This window comes from Tiliqua scincoides, chromosome 2 (genome assembly GCF_035046505.1).
Source record: "Tiliqua scincoides isolate rTilSci1 chromosome 2, rTilSci1.hap2, whole genome shotgun sequence".
In the NCBI taxonomy this organism is placed as follows: Eukaryota; Metazoa; Chordata; class Lepidosauria; order Squamata; family Scincidae; genus Tiliqua; species Tiliqua scincoides.
The window spans coordinates 184,639,503-184,652,604 of NC_089822.1; the positions used below are offsets into that span (position 1 = coordinate 184,639,503).

The window sequence follows — 13,102 nt, forward strand, 5'->3', positions numbered from 1 at the left end:
GATTGTTCTCTCGATTCTTACCCAGCATGGCTATTATGACGGAGGGGGGTTGCTAAATAGGTGGGAAGGGTAGTATAGTCTTGTCTTAAGGGAAGGGGCACTACCAAAAGCCTTCAAGGTAATTTGCCCTCTCTTTCAGAAGCCTTTCCTAGACACAATGGTCTTGGATAATTTCCAACCATTGTCCAACCTCCCATTTCTGGGGAAAGTGATTGAGCAGGCGGTGGTGTCTCCACTCTAGGGAATTGTGGAAGAAGTGGATTATCTGGATCACTTTCAATTCAATTTCAAGCCATTCTACAGATGGAGATGGTTGCCTTTATAGATGACTTGCACCAAGAATTGGACAGGGGGATCGTGTTGGTCCTTCTGGACCTCTCAGCAACTTTCGACACCAATCATGGTCCTTCTGGACCAGCTGGCTGGGCTGGGGCTGGAGGCACTTTTTGCAGTGGTTCTGCCCCTTCCTGGTGGATTGAACCCAGATGGTGAGACTGGAGGATACCTATTTTGCACTCTGGTTGCTGACTTGCAGGGATCTATTATGTCCCTCATGCAATTTATCCATGTATTTTATTTTAATTTTTTAAAACTGTTTTGTCTTTTTAATGTTTATCTGTTGTTTTGTATTTTTAACCTGATTGTTAGCCGCCTTGGGTGCCCTTTGGGGAGAAAGGTGGAGTATAAATCAATCAATCAATCAATCAATCAAATAAATAAAACTGCTGGAGGAGGTCATCTTGGGATTTTGAGTTAATGTTACCAATATGTGGATGACACCCAGCTCCACCTCTTTTCCACAAATTTTCAAGGGGATACTGTCTGGAAGCAATTGGAGCCTTGATTACTAAGAAACTGAACTAAGAAACTGAAATTAAATCTGGACAAGAGAGAGGTCCTCCTGATTCAGAAGGCTGTGATGCAGGCACTATATCTACAACTTGATAAAGATGGAACAAAACTCTCTCTGAAAGAGCAGGTACATAGTCTAGGAATCCTCCTAGATCTGCAGCTGTGCCTGGGTTGCCAGGTACTGGCCACAGCTATAGTGGTCCTTGTCATAAACAAAGGGCGGGGGTTGGAGACTTAGGGTTCTTGGTTTTTTGAACCTCAAAACCCTCAAGGCCCCCTGCCCGGTAGTACTGCCACCACCCTGTACATGCCAGTGCCTCAGTCCAGGGACACTGAGACCCTCTAGGCGTAATACTATCCCTTGCAGGCACTGAGCTCTTTCTCTAATTAAAGCCTCAGTCCTCAAGTTACTAGACCTCAACGAGTACTTTGTAGCTTGCTGAACAGCTAGGCAGGATTCTGAACCTTTGTTCCCAACAGACAATGAAACAACTTAGTAAAGGATATTTTAGTTTATTAAGTACATATGGTTACACATACTACAATAAGGCAGCAAATGCTAGCGGCATAAACATCTAGGAAACATACCAGCAATAAAATAATAAAGCCAGCTGGCTATCTCTATTAATACCTATCTCTCACCTGGGTCAGTTACTCTTGTAGATCTCTTAGCTCCAGGGCTACCTATGCAGCCAGGTGCCCATGATGGACAATGGAGCTTACACGCGTGCAGATCGTTGCGCCTAAAACTCTCTGTCCAAGAGGAACCTCCTAACACACCCCCTGGGCCCTCATAATTATATCTCTTATGCTAATAGTACTGAGGTGACTTCATTAATATTAGACTGTCCAATCAGAACCCTTGATGAACAGAACCTTCTCGAAGTTGGCCTGGTTGCTAACCCCTCATAGTCCTTACCCCTCCCAACTGAAGATCCACAGCTGCACTCAATCACCCTTGCTAAGGAGACTCTCCTTCTGCTAAGGTGTCAAGCACTCCAGTTGGTCCTAATTCTTGTTATCTGTCCTTCCTGGCCATCCAAGGAGAGAGAACACATTCCTTCCTCTTTGTTTATTTACCCATATTCCTGTAGCTGGGAACTGCTAGCAACTTCTCAGTTACACTTTCTTAGTTTGGTCCAGGCTTCTCATGCCAACTTAGGCCTAATATGGACTTATTCATGACAGTCCTTAGACCACCTTGTCCTGTATAATCCTGCAATCCCTGATGATAGTCAGAAAGGGTCCTGCCTAGCATACCCCCATCATCTGAAACCAAGAGGATGACAAGAAAGTGCAGGGCATTTTCTGTTGTGGCACATCTGTGGAATCAACTTCCGGAAGAACTGAGGATAACCCCCCCCCCCCATATAGTTTCCAAAGCGTTTAAGAACTACACCTATTTCACATGACTTCTGAGGAGGAAGCATGCTTTTAAGGATCCCCTTTTAATTAGCATGCATCAGTCTCCTTATTCTGTGCTGTTTTAATGGCTTTATTGCTTTTATCAACTTTATAGGGTTTTAATTATTCTTATTTTATTGTGTTTAATGTTTTTTTATTTTTATTGTTTTATTGTTGTACACTGAGCTCCTGGAAAAGCGGTTTATAAATCTTTTACATAAATAAAATAAATACATTTTACAAATGCTCAAAGGGAGACTTTGAGCAAAACAAACCCTTTAAGTTTATGGTAACTTAAAGGGTTTGTTTTGCTCAAAGTCTCCCTTTGAGCATTTGTAAAACGCATCTGTTTTCTCAGGAAGCTGAGACATCCGCCCTGTACCAAACAAGTTGCTCAAGTGAATCTTAAGTCTTGCCAAGACTTGTTGGTAAACCCTGACTTGCAATTATACCAGATAAATGTTTTGAAATGTTCTAAGAGATTCTATAGATATGGATTGAAATGGGAACAAAGGATTTCTCTTAGTATTTGCATAGATTGGAAAAGCCTTCTTGCCTCTGTCCTTAAAGTGATCTTCCGAGAAGCATTTTGCACAATGCCCATTATTGCTACAGCTACGCTGTTGTAAGCATACTACACTAAGAGACGTGTCAACTCAAGATTCTGAAACGTGTAATAATTGCGTGCCAGGAAATCAAGTTTGTTCGTTCTTTCCTGGCATGTGTTCCGAACATGTTGAAATGCACCATGCATCTCCCTTTCATCCTTCTGTGTGTTTACCACAGCAAAACTGGTGCTGTTGCAGCAAATCTGACAATAAAGTCTAAAGTTACTTTGAGTAAAGTTCAGGGAGGCATGTGTCATCTACATGTATTTATGTAAAAGATTTATAAACCGCTTTTCCAGGAGCTCAAACAGCGTACAACAATAAAAATAAAAAACATCCCAGCAGAAAGGGGGTACAATGCTGTTCATTGCAGTCCTTTTTTAATAATTTATTTTAAACCACCAAAACATAACAAATACAAACTCAGAAAATTAGAAACAGAAATAGAAGTAAAAATGAAAACAGATACTGAAAATTGTGTGACAAGCGTGGAGTTCTAAATCTACATTTCTTTGTTCTTCTACAAAGTCATATAACATGCGGTATCACATCTTAAAGAGTCTATTGGTTATTTCAAGATACATTTTCACCAAAAAAAATTTCTATATATCAATTATCTACTCATCGACTCCATCATTCATTAGATCCATTTTCCCCTTCACGCACAGGAAGTCCATGAATGGTTTCCAACTGTTTCATTACAGTGCTGTCAACTGTAATGGAAGATCAGAAGATCATCAGGTGGATGATGAGGTGTTGACAGCAATTCCCATGTTTTGACAGCTAGTTGGCAGCTCTGGGAAGGGCAGGGCTGGCTCCACAGCTATAATGAATCAAGGCCAGTGGAGACTCTGATGGACACCTGAGCTTCATTTGACCTTGGTGGGACTTTGAATGGTCATGGGCTAACAAGGTAGCTCACAGCTGAGCTGCATTTTGGATAATGGGACATCCAAGGATAAAAGGCAACTTCAGAAGGAGCCAAGACCTACACCCAGACCTATGGGACACCCCAGACTTACGGGACCCGGAGCTACAGGACCCTGCTGGAGGAGAGACTCTGCTGGACACATAGAGGAGGGACTCTGCTGCATTGGACTGATACTGGGAAGACTGAACTGGGAAGACTGGACTGTGCTCTGTAGACTGTGGACTTGGACTGGAGCCTTCAGACCTTTACCCACTAAGTTAAGTGGAGTTTTGGGGAGGGAAAGCCTCTGGACAAGAGGAAGTGTAGGGAGTGTCTATGTTTGGAGCAATAAATTACTGTTAATTGCTCAAACTGATAAGGAGTTCTACTCATTTCCTTAGCACACCTCAGCTGCTGTTCTCTGAAGAAGACAGGGTTAATTAGCCAAAAGTGGGCATTAGAAGGGAGTTGGAATAATTGGATGGGACATCAACACATACCAATGTGCAAGGGAAAGAGAGAGAATAAGCTAATATGCCAATCATGACCTGTTTTCTCCACCCCAACACTTCTGTATATATCAGAAAGAAAGACCAAAAAGAAAAGAGAAAAGCATTTAGCTGGCAAGCTGGACTCATCTGTTTAATATCTTCCCCCTTCTGTGGGCAGACAGACAGAAAACAAGTTACCTTGTAGAAGGGCTTGATAATCTTGCATTGCCATTATTTTTACTGCAACAACATGTTGCTTAAATATATTTCATTCATGCCTGAAGTATCCTCAGGTTCTATGTGGAGAGGCACTAATCCAGGGTTTATCCAAGTAAACATCCCACCTCTTATCCACATCAAAAACACCAAAGATTTATTCTACATACAACCCTAACCTAACCTTCCTTTTTGTAGTTGCAAATGTAAATCATGTAAGGAATGCAAGTCAAGACAGCACATTTCTTTCTAACAAGCCACAATCACTCCTCTTAACCTTTTTCAAGTAGCTATGGGAACTGGGTCCACATATATTGTCACTGTATGAAAGGGAAAAAATAGAAAAAAAAGGGCAGGGGAGATCAAAGTTGTATGCAGAATTAATCTTTATCGAGTATTTTTGATGTGGATAAGAGGTGGGACATGGTTGGTTGGTTGGTTGGCAACCTTCAGTCTCGAAAGACTATGGTATAAGCCTACAGCACCCGGTATTCCCAGGCAGTCTCCCATCCAAGTACTAACCAGGCCTGACCCTGCTTAGCTTCCAAGATCAGACGAGATCAGGCATGTGCAGGGTAACAGTTGCTGTATACCTGGTAAAACTCAGATTACTGCCCCTCCACATAGAGCCAATAGAAGCTTCAGGCGTGAATGAAATAGATTTGACTGCACAACTAGCCACAACCAGGTATGCCTCCCTTCCTTTCTACTGTCCACCTAAGTTGTGGCAGGGTACATATTTGTACTGGAAACAAAAGCATGGAAACAAAAGCAAAATTCTTTTCAAAGTCTGTCTGCAAAAAATAACACATTTCTTGCCCAATTCAATTAAAACCTCAGCAGCAGCCAGCACAGAAGTTGGCAGAAGCATCAGTTTTCCATGCTACTCCAAAAACTCTACCGAATGCAATCAGTATCACCACACCACGACAGAATGCCTTTCGCAGCATGATGTGAAAAATTGGATGTGGCGGGACAGACAAACTCATCCCTGGCCCCACACTGGACTTTGCTCTCTGCTTTTAAGTTTTTCCAATGCTCAGCATTAGGGAAAAACTCATGCCCTACCCCCATGTCTGAAACTTGGGAGAAAGGGGAGTGGGCTAGTCCTGACCACAGTGTTGAGATGAACTCAAGATCCTGCCTCTCCCCAGAGTTCTAGTCTGTTATCATACAAACTCCTACACCTCACCCGAGCTGGGAAAGAGGCAAGGTCAGTGGTAGTTATACATTTTGGGAGGCTATTTAGTGCCAAACTAGACATGGTATTAAACTTTTGGAAGGGGGGCGGACCCTGCAGTTTCAGGGAGGGTATTTTAGACAGGAAAATGGCACAAATGTAAAGGGTTAACCCGTATCTCTGTACTGCAGCCTCATGCAACTTCTATTTTACACTAAAAGCAAGCTCCTAACTAAACAATAACATGTTTAACATTTCACCTAGGCTGATCCTAGGTCAACATTTGTGGACCCTTGATGAAAACTATCAAAGCTTTGAGATAATACTGCTTAAAAAAAATCTTTGGCAAAAAGTTTGCTGCATATTTTAAGCCACCTTGCCTTTTCCAAGGCAGAAAAGTGGTAAATAAATGCAATGATTAGTAATAATGTTTTTCTCCCTTCTGAAAAGATCATCATGGTGCAATACAGCTGCAGCCTGCAAGATGACTCACCTGTGGTCTAGGATAAAAACATTCTTGTTGTCACTGCCCTGTGCTTTGGAATTAATCTTATGCCAGCAAGTTTTGTTGCCAGCACTTGAAGATAAGATCAATGCTCTACAGATTTAGGCCAACAAAGTTTCAAATGAAAGCAAATTAATCACAGCAATACCAACAGAGAGATCTACTCTCACAGAGCTTGGATTACAACCTTGTTGGAGTCCTTCTCTTTTATTAGAAGCAGCAAGTAAAGTGTACAGTACAGCTCTGCACATAGAAAACATCAGCCACAAGTTGGATCACTTGTTGTGAAGCAGAAATTCATCTCTAATTTCTAATTTTCAGTCTTCTGCAGATTTCAGTGAACGTGGTTTATTTTTCAGACACAGAAAATATTCAGGCATTTCTCCCCACCATATCTGTAGCTGTTCCGTTCCCCCTCCCCTGGTGGATATGGGGGAACCCTCTTTTTTTTCTTTACTGTGCTTTATTTTATTCTCTTGCTCAACACAGCAACAGTATCTTGCTTAACACAGGAATGTGACATGCAGGCAGAGAGCTTGCACACTAGAGGGAGGAGACTAACTGAACCTTAACACAGAAACAGTGTCTTGCTTAAGCAATACAATAAAAGTACAGTAAAGAAAAACAAAGGTAATGGGTGTGGGGGGGACCCACAGAAAACAGTGAATAAGTGAAACTGCAGATAACAGATCTGCGAATAAGGGGACATACCTGTATATGGAGGAAAAAAACCTGCCCAGAATAATATTTTGAACAGGGAAGTTTAACAGGGAGCAGTGGTGAGGCAAACGGGATGCAGGTGGGAGGGGCAGGAGAGGGGTTTGTGTGTATCAGGAATTTGAACAGGGAACAGTGGTGAGGCCGACGGGATGCAGGGGGAGGGCCACGAAAGGGGTTTGTGTGTATCAGGAAGTTGAACAGGGAGCAGTGGTGAGGCCGACGGGATGCAGGGGGAGGGCCACGAGAGGGGTTTGTGTGTATCAGGAAGTTGAACAGGGAGCAGTGGTGAGGCCGACGGGATGCAGGGGGAGGGCCACGAGAGGGGTTTGTGTGTATCAGGAAGTTGAACAGGGAGCAGTGGTGAGGCCGACGGGATGCAGGGGGAGGGCCACGAAAGGGGTTTGTGTGTATCAGGAAGTTGAACAGGGAGCAGTGGTGAGGCCGACGGGATGCAGGGGGAGGGCCACGAGAGGGGTTTGTGTGTATCAGGAAGTTGAACAGGGAGCAGTGGTGAGGCCGACGGGATGCAGGGGGAGGGGCACGAGAGGGGTTTGTGTGTATCAGGAAGTTGAACAGGGAGCAGTGGTGAGGCCGACGGGATGCAGGGGGAGGGCCACGAGAGGGGTTTGTGTGTATCATGAAGTTGAACAGGGAACAGTGGTGAGGCCGACGGGATGCAGGGGGAGGGCCACGAAAGGGGTTTGTGTGTATCATGAAGTTGAACAGGGAACAGTGGTGAGGCCGACGGGATGCAGGGGGAGGGCCACGAGAGGGGTTTGTGTGTATCATGAAGTTGAACAGGGAGCAGTGGTGAGGCCGACGGGATGCAGGGGGAGGGCCACGAGAGGGGTTTGTGTGTATCAGGAAGTTGAACAGGGAGCAGTGGAGAGGCCGACGGGATGCAGGGGGAGGGCCACGAGAGGGGTTTGTGTGTATCAGGAAGTTGAATAGGGAGCAGTGGTGAGGCCGACGGGATGCAGGGGGAGGGCCACGAGAGGGGTTTGTGTGTATCAGGAAGTTGAACAGGGAGCAGTGGTGAGGCCGACGGGATGCAGGGGGAGGGCCACGAGAGGGGTTTGTGTGTATCAGGAAGTTGAACAGGGAGCAGTGGTGAGGCCGACGGGATGCAGGGGGAGGGCCACGAGAGGGGTTTGTGTGTATCAGGAAGTTGAACAGGGAGCAGTGGTGAGGCCGACGGGATGCAGGGGGAGGGCCACGAGAGGGGTTTGTGTGTATCAGGAAGTTGAACAGGGAGCAGTGGTGAGGCCGACGGGATGCAGGGGGAGGGCCACGAGAGGGGTTGGTGTGTATCAGGAAGTTGAACAGGGAGCAGTGGTGAGGCCGACGGGATGCAGGGGGAGGGCCACGAGAGGGGTTTGTGTGTATCAGGAAGTTGAACAGGGAGCAGTGGTGAGGCAGACGGGATGCAGGGGGAGGGCCACGAGAGGGGTTTGTGTGTATCAGGAAGTTGAACAGGGAGCAGTGGTGAGGCCGACGGGATGCAGGGGGAGGGCCACGAGAGGGGTTTGTGTGTATCAGGAAGTTGAACAGGGAGCAGTGGTGAGGCCGACGGGATGCAGGGGGAGGGCCACGAGAGGGGTTTGTGTGTATCAGGAAGTTGAACAGGGAGCAGTGATGAGGCAGACGGCATGCAGGGGAGGGCCACGAGAGGGGTTTGTGTGTATCAGGAAGTTGAACAGGGAGCAGTGATGAGGCAGACGGCATGCAGGGGGAGGGGCACGAGAGGGGTTTGTGTGTATCAGGAAGTTGAACAGGGAGCAGTGGTGAGGCCGACGGGATGCAGGGGGAGGGGCACGAGAGGGGTTTGCGTGTATCAGGAAGTTGAACAGGGAGCAGTGGAGAGGCAGACGGGATGCAGGGGAGGGCCACGAGAGGGGTTTGCGTGTATCAGGAAGTTGAACAGGGAGCAGTGGTGAGGCAGACGGGATGCAGGGGGAGGGGCACGAGAGGGGTTTGCGTGTATCAGGAAGTTGAACAGGGAGCAGTGGAGAGGCAGACGGCATGCAGGGGAGGGGCACGAGAGGGGTTTGCGTGTATCAGGAAGTTGAACAGGGAGCAGTGGAGAGGCAGACGGCATGCAGGGGAGGGGCACGAGAGGGGTTTGCGTGTATCAGGAAGTTGAACAGGGAGCAGTGGAGAGGCAGACGGCATGCAGGGGAGGGGCACGAGAGGGGTTTGCGTGTATCAGGAAGTTGAACAGGGAGCAGTGGTGAGGCAGACGGCATGCAGGGGGAGGGGCACGAGAGGGGTTTGCGTGTATCAGGAAGTTGAACAGGGAGCAGTGGAGAGGCAGACGGGATGCAGGGGAGGGGCACGAGAGGGGTTTGCGTGTATCAGGAAGTTGAACAGGGAGCAGTGGAGAGGCAGACGGGATGCAGGGGGAGGGGCACGAGAGGGGTTTGCGTGTATCAGGAAGTTGAACAGGGAGCAGTGGAGAGGCAGACGGCATGCAGGGGAGGGCCACGAGAGGGGTTTGCGTGTATCAGGAAGTTGAACAGGGAGCAGTGGAGAGGCAGACGGGATGCAGGGGAGGGGCACGAGAGGGGTTTGCGTGTATCAGGAAGTTGAACAGGGAGCAGTGGAGAGGCAGACGGGATGCAGGGGAGGGGCACGAGAGGGGTTTGCGTGTATCAGGAAGTTGAACAGGGAGCAGTGGTGAGGCAGACGGGATGCAGGGGAGGGGCACGAGAGGGGTTTGCGTGTATCAGGAAGTTGAACAGGGAGCAGTGGTGAGGCAGACGGGATGCAGGGGGAGGGGCACGAGAGGGGTTTGCGTGTATCAGGAAGTTGAACAGGGAGCAGTGGTGAGGCAGACGGGATGCAGGGGGAGGGGCACGAGAGGGGTTTGCGTGTATCAGGAAGTTGAACAGGGAGCAGTGGTGAGGCAGACGGGATGCAGGGGGAGGGGCACGAGAGGGGTTTGTGTGTATCAGGAAGTTGAACAGGGAGCAGTGGTGAGGCAGACGGGATGCAGGGGAGGGCCACGAGAGGGGTTTGTGTGTATCAGGAAGTTGAACAGGGAGCAGTGTTGAGGCAGACGGGATGCAGGGGAGGGGCACGAGAGGGGTTTGTGTGTATCAGGAAGTTGAACAGGGAGCAGTGGAGAGGCAGACGGGATGCAGGTGGGAGGGGCAGGAGAGGGGTTTGTGTGTATCAGGAATTTGAACAGGGAACAGTGGTGAGGCCGACGGGATGCAGGGGGAGGGCCACGAAAGGGGTTTGTGTGTATCAGGAAGTTGAACAGGGAGCAGTGGTGAGGCCGACGGGATGCAGGGGGAGGGCCACGAGAGGGGTTTGTGTGTATCAGGAAGTTGAACAGGGAGCAGTGGTGAGGCCGACGGGATGCAGGGGGAGGGCCACGAGAGGGGTTTGTGTGTATCAGGAAGTTGAACAGGGAGCAGTGGTGAGGCCGACGGGATGCAGGGGGAGGGCCACGAAAGGGGTTTGTGTGTATCAGGAAGTTGAACAGGGAGCAGTGGTGAGGCCGACGGGATGCAGGGGGAGGGCCACGAGAGGGGTTTGTGTGTATCAGGAAGTTGAACAGGGAGCAGTGGTGAGGCCGACGGGATGCAGGGGGAGGGGCACGAGAGGGGTTTGTGTGTATCAGGAAGTTGAACAGGGAGCAGTGGTGAGGCCGACGGGATGCAGGGGGAGGGCCACGAGAGGGGTTTGTGTGTATCATGAAGTTGAACAGGGAACAGTGGTGAGGCCGACGGGATGCAGGGGGAGGGCCACGAAAGGGGTTTGTGTGTATCATGAAGTTGAACAGGGAACAGTGGTGAGGCCGACGGGATGCAGGGGGAGGGCCACGAGAGGGGTTTGTGTGTATCATGAAGTTGAACAGGGAGCAGTGGTGAGGCCGACGGGATGCAGGGGGAGGGCCACGAGAGGGGTTTGTGTGTATCAGGAAGTTGAACAGGGAGCAGTGGAGAGGCCGACGGGATGCAGGGGGAGGGCCACGAGAGGGGTTTGTGTGTATCAGGAAGTTGAATAGGGAGCAGTGGTGAGGCCGACGGGATGCAGGGGGAGGGCCACGAGAGGGGTTTGTGTGTATCAGGAAGTTGAACAGGGAGCAGTGGTGAGGCCGACGGGATGCAGGGGGAGGGCCACGAGAGGGGTTTGTGTGTATCAGGAAGTTGAACAGGGAGCAGTGGTGAGGCCGACGGGATGCAGGGGGAGGGCCACGAGAGGGGTTTGTGTGTATCAGGAAGTTGAACAGGGAGCAGTGGTGAGGCCGACGGGATGCAGGGGGAGGGCCACGAGAGGGGTTTGTGTGTATCAGGAAGTTGAACAGGGAGCAGTGGTGAGGCCGACGGGATGCAGGGGGAGGGCCACGAGAGGGGTTGGTGTGTATCAGGAAGTTGAACAGGGAGCAGTGGTGAGGCCGACGGGATGCAGGGGGAGGGCCACGAGAGGGGTTTGTGTGTATCAGGAAGTTGAACAGGGAGCAGTGGTGAGGCAGACGGGATGCAGGGGGAGGGCCACGAGAGGGGTTTGTGTGTATCAGGAAGTTGAACAGGGAGCAGTGGTGAGGCCGACGGGATGCAGGGGGAGGGCCACGAGAGGGGTTTGTGTGTATCAGGAAGTTGAACAGGGAGCAGTGGTGAGGCCGACGGGATGCAGGGGGAGGGCCACGAGAGGGGTTTGTGTGTATCAGGAAGTTGAACAGGGAGCAGTGATGAGGCAGACGGCATGCAGGGGAGGGCCACGAGAGGGGTTTGTGTGTATCAGGAAGTTGAACAGGGAGCAGTGATGAGGCAGACGGCATGCAGGGGGAGGGGCACGAGAGGGGTTTGTGTGTATCAGGAAGTTGAACAGGGAGCAGTGGTGAGGCCGACGGGATGCAGGGGGAGGGGCACGAGAGGGGTTTGCGTGTATCAGGAAGTTGAACAGGGAGCAGTGGAGAGGCAGACGGGATGCAGGGGAGGGCCACGAGAGGGGTTTGCGTGTATCAGGAAGTTGAACAGGGAGCAGTGGTGAGGCAGACGGGATGCAGGGGGAGGGGCACGAGAGGGGTTTGCGTGTATCAGGAAGTTGAACAGGGAGCAGTGGAGAGGCAGACGGCATGCAGGGGAGGGGCACGAGAGGGGTTTGCGTGTATCAGGAAGTTGAACAGGGAGCAGTGGAGAGGCAGACGGCATGCAGGGGAGGGGCACGAGAGGGGTTTGCGTGTATCAGGAAGTTGAACAGGGAGCAGTGGAGAGGCAGACGGCATGCAGGGGAGGGGCACGAGAGGGGTTTGCGTGTATCAGGAAGTTGAACAGGGAGCAGTGGTGAGGCAGACGGCATGCAGGGGGAGGGGCACGAGAGGGGTTTGCGTGTATCAGGAAGTTGAACAGGGAGCAGTGGAGAGGCAGACGGGATGCAGGGGAGGGGCACGAGAGGGGTTTGCGTGTATCAGGAAGTTGAACAGGGAGCAGTGGAGAGGCAGACGGGATGCAGGGGGAGGGGCACGAGAGGGGTTTGCGTGTATCAGGAAGTTGAACAGGGAGCAGTGGAGAGGCAGACGGCATGCAGGGGAGGGCCACGAGAGGGGTTTGCGTGTATCAGGAAGTTGAACAGGGAGCAGTGGAGAGGCAGACGGGATGCAGGGGAGGGGCACGAGAGGGGTTTGCGTGTATCAGGAAGTTGAACAGGGAGCAGTGGAGAGGCAGACGGGATGCAGGGGAGGGGCACGAGAGGGGTTTGCGTGTATCAGGAAGTTGAACAGGGAGCAGTGGTGAGGCAGACGGGATGCAGGGGAGGGGCACGAGAGGGGTTTGCGTGTATCAGGAAGTTGAACAGGGAGCAGTGGTGAGGCAGACGGGATGCAGGGGGAGGGGCACGAGAGGGGTTTGCGTGTATCAGGAAGTTGAACAGGGAGCAGTGGTGAGGCAGACGGGATGCAGGGGGAGGGGCACGAGAGGGGTTTGCGTGTATCAGGAAGTTGAACAGGGAGCAGTGGTGAGGCAGACGGGATGCAGGGGGAGGGGCACGAGAGGGGTTTGTGTGTATCAGGAAGTTGAACAGGGAGCAGTGGTGAGGCAGACGGGATGCAGGGGAGGGCCACGAGAGGGGTTTGTGTGTATCAGGAAGTTGAACAGGGAGCAGTGTTGAGGCAGACGGGATGCAGGGGAGGGGCACGAGAGGGGTTTGTGTGTATCAGGAAGTTGAACAGGGAGCAGTGGAGAGGCAGACGGGATGCAGGGGGAGGGG

At 50.7% G+C, this 13,102-nt stretch overlaps 1 protein-coding gene and 1 pseudogene across 1 annotated transcript in view; both read right to left on the reverse strand.

Moving 5' to 3' along the window:
* The window catches only part of SLC22A4 (solute carrier family 22 member 4), a 91,642-nt gene that overhangs the window by 34,551 nt on the left and 43,989 nt on the right, over positions 1 to 13,102 (reverse strand). The window lies entirely within an intron of this gene.
* Positions 4,955 to 5,074, reverse strand: LOC136643218 (5S ribosomal RNA; annotated as a pseudogene).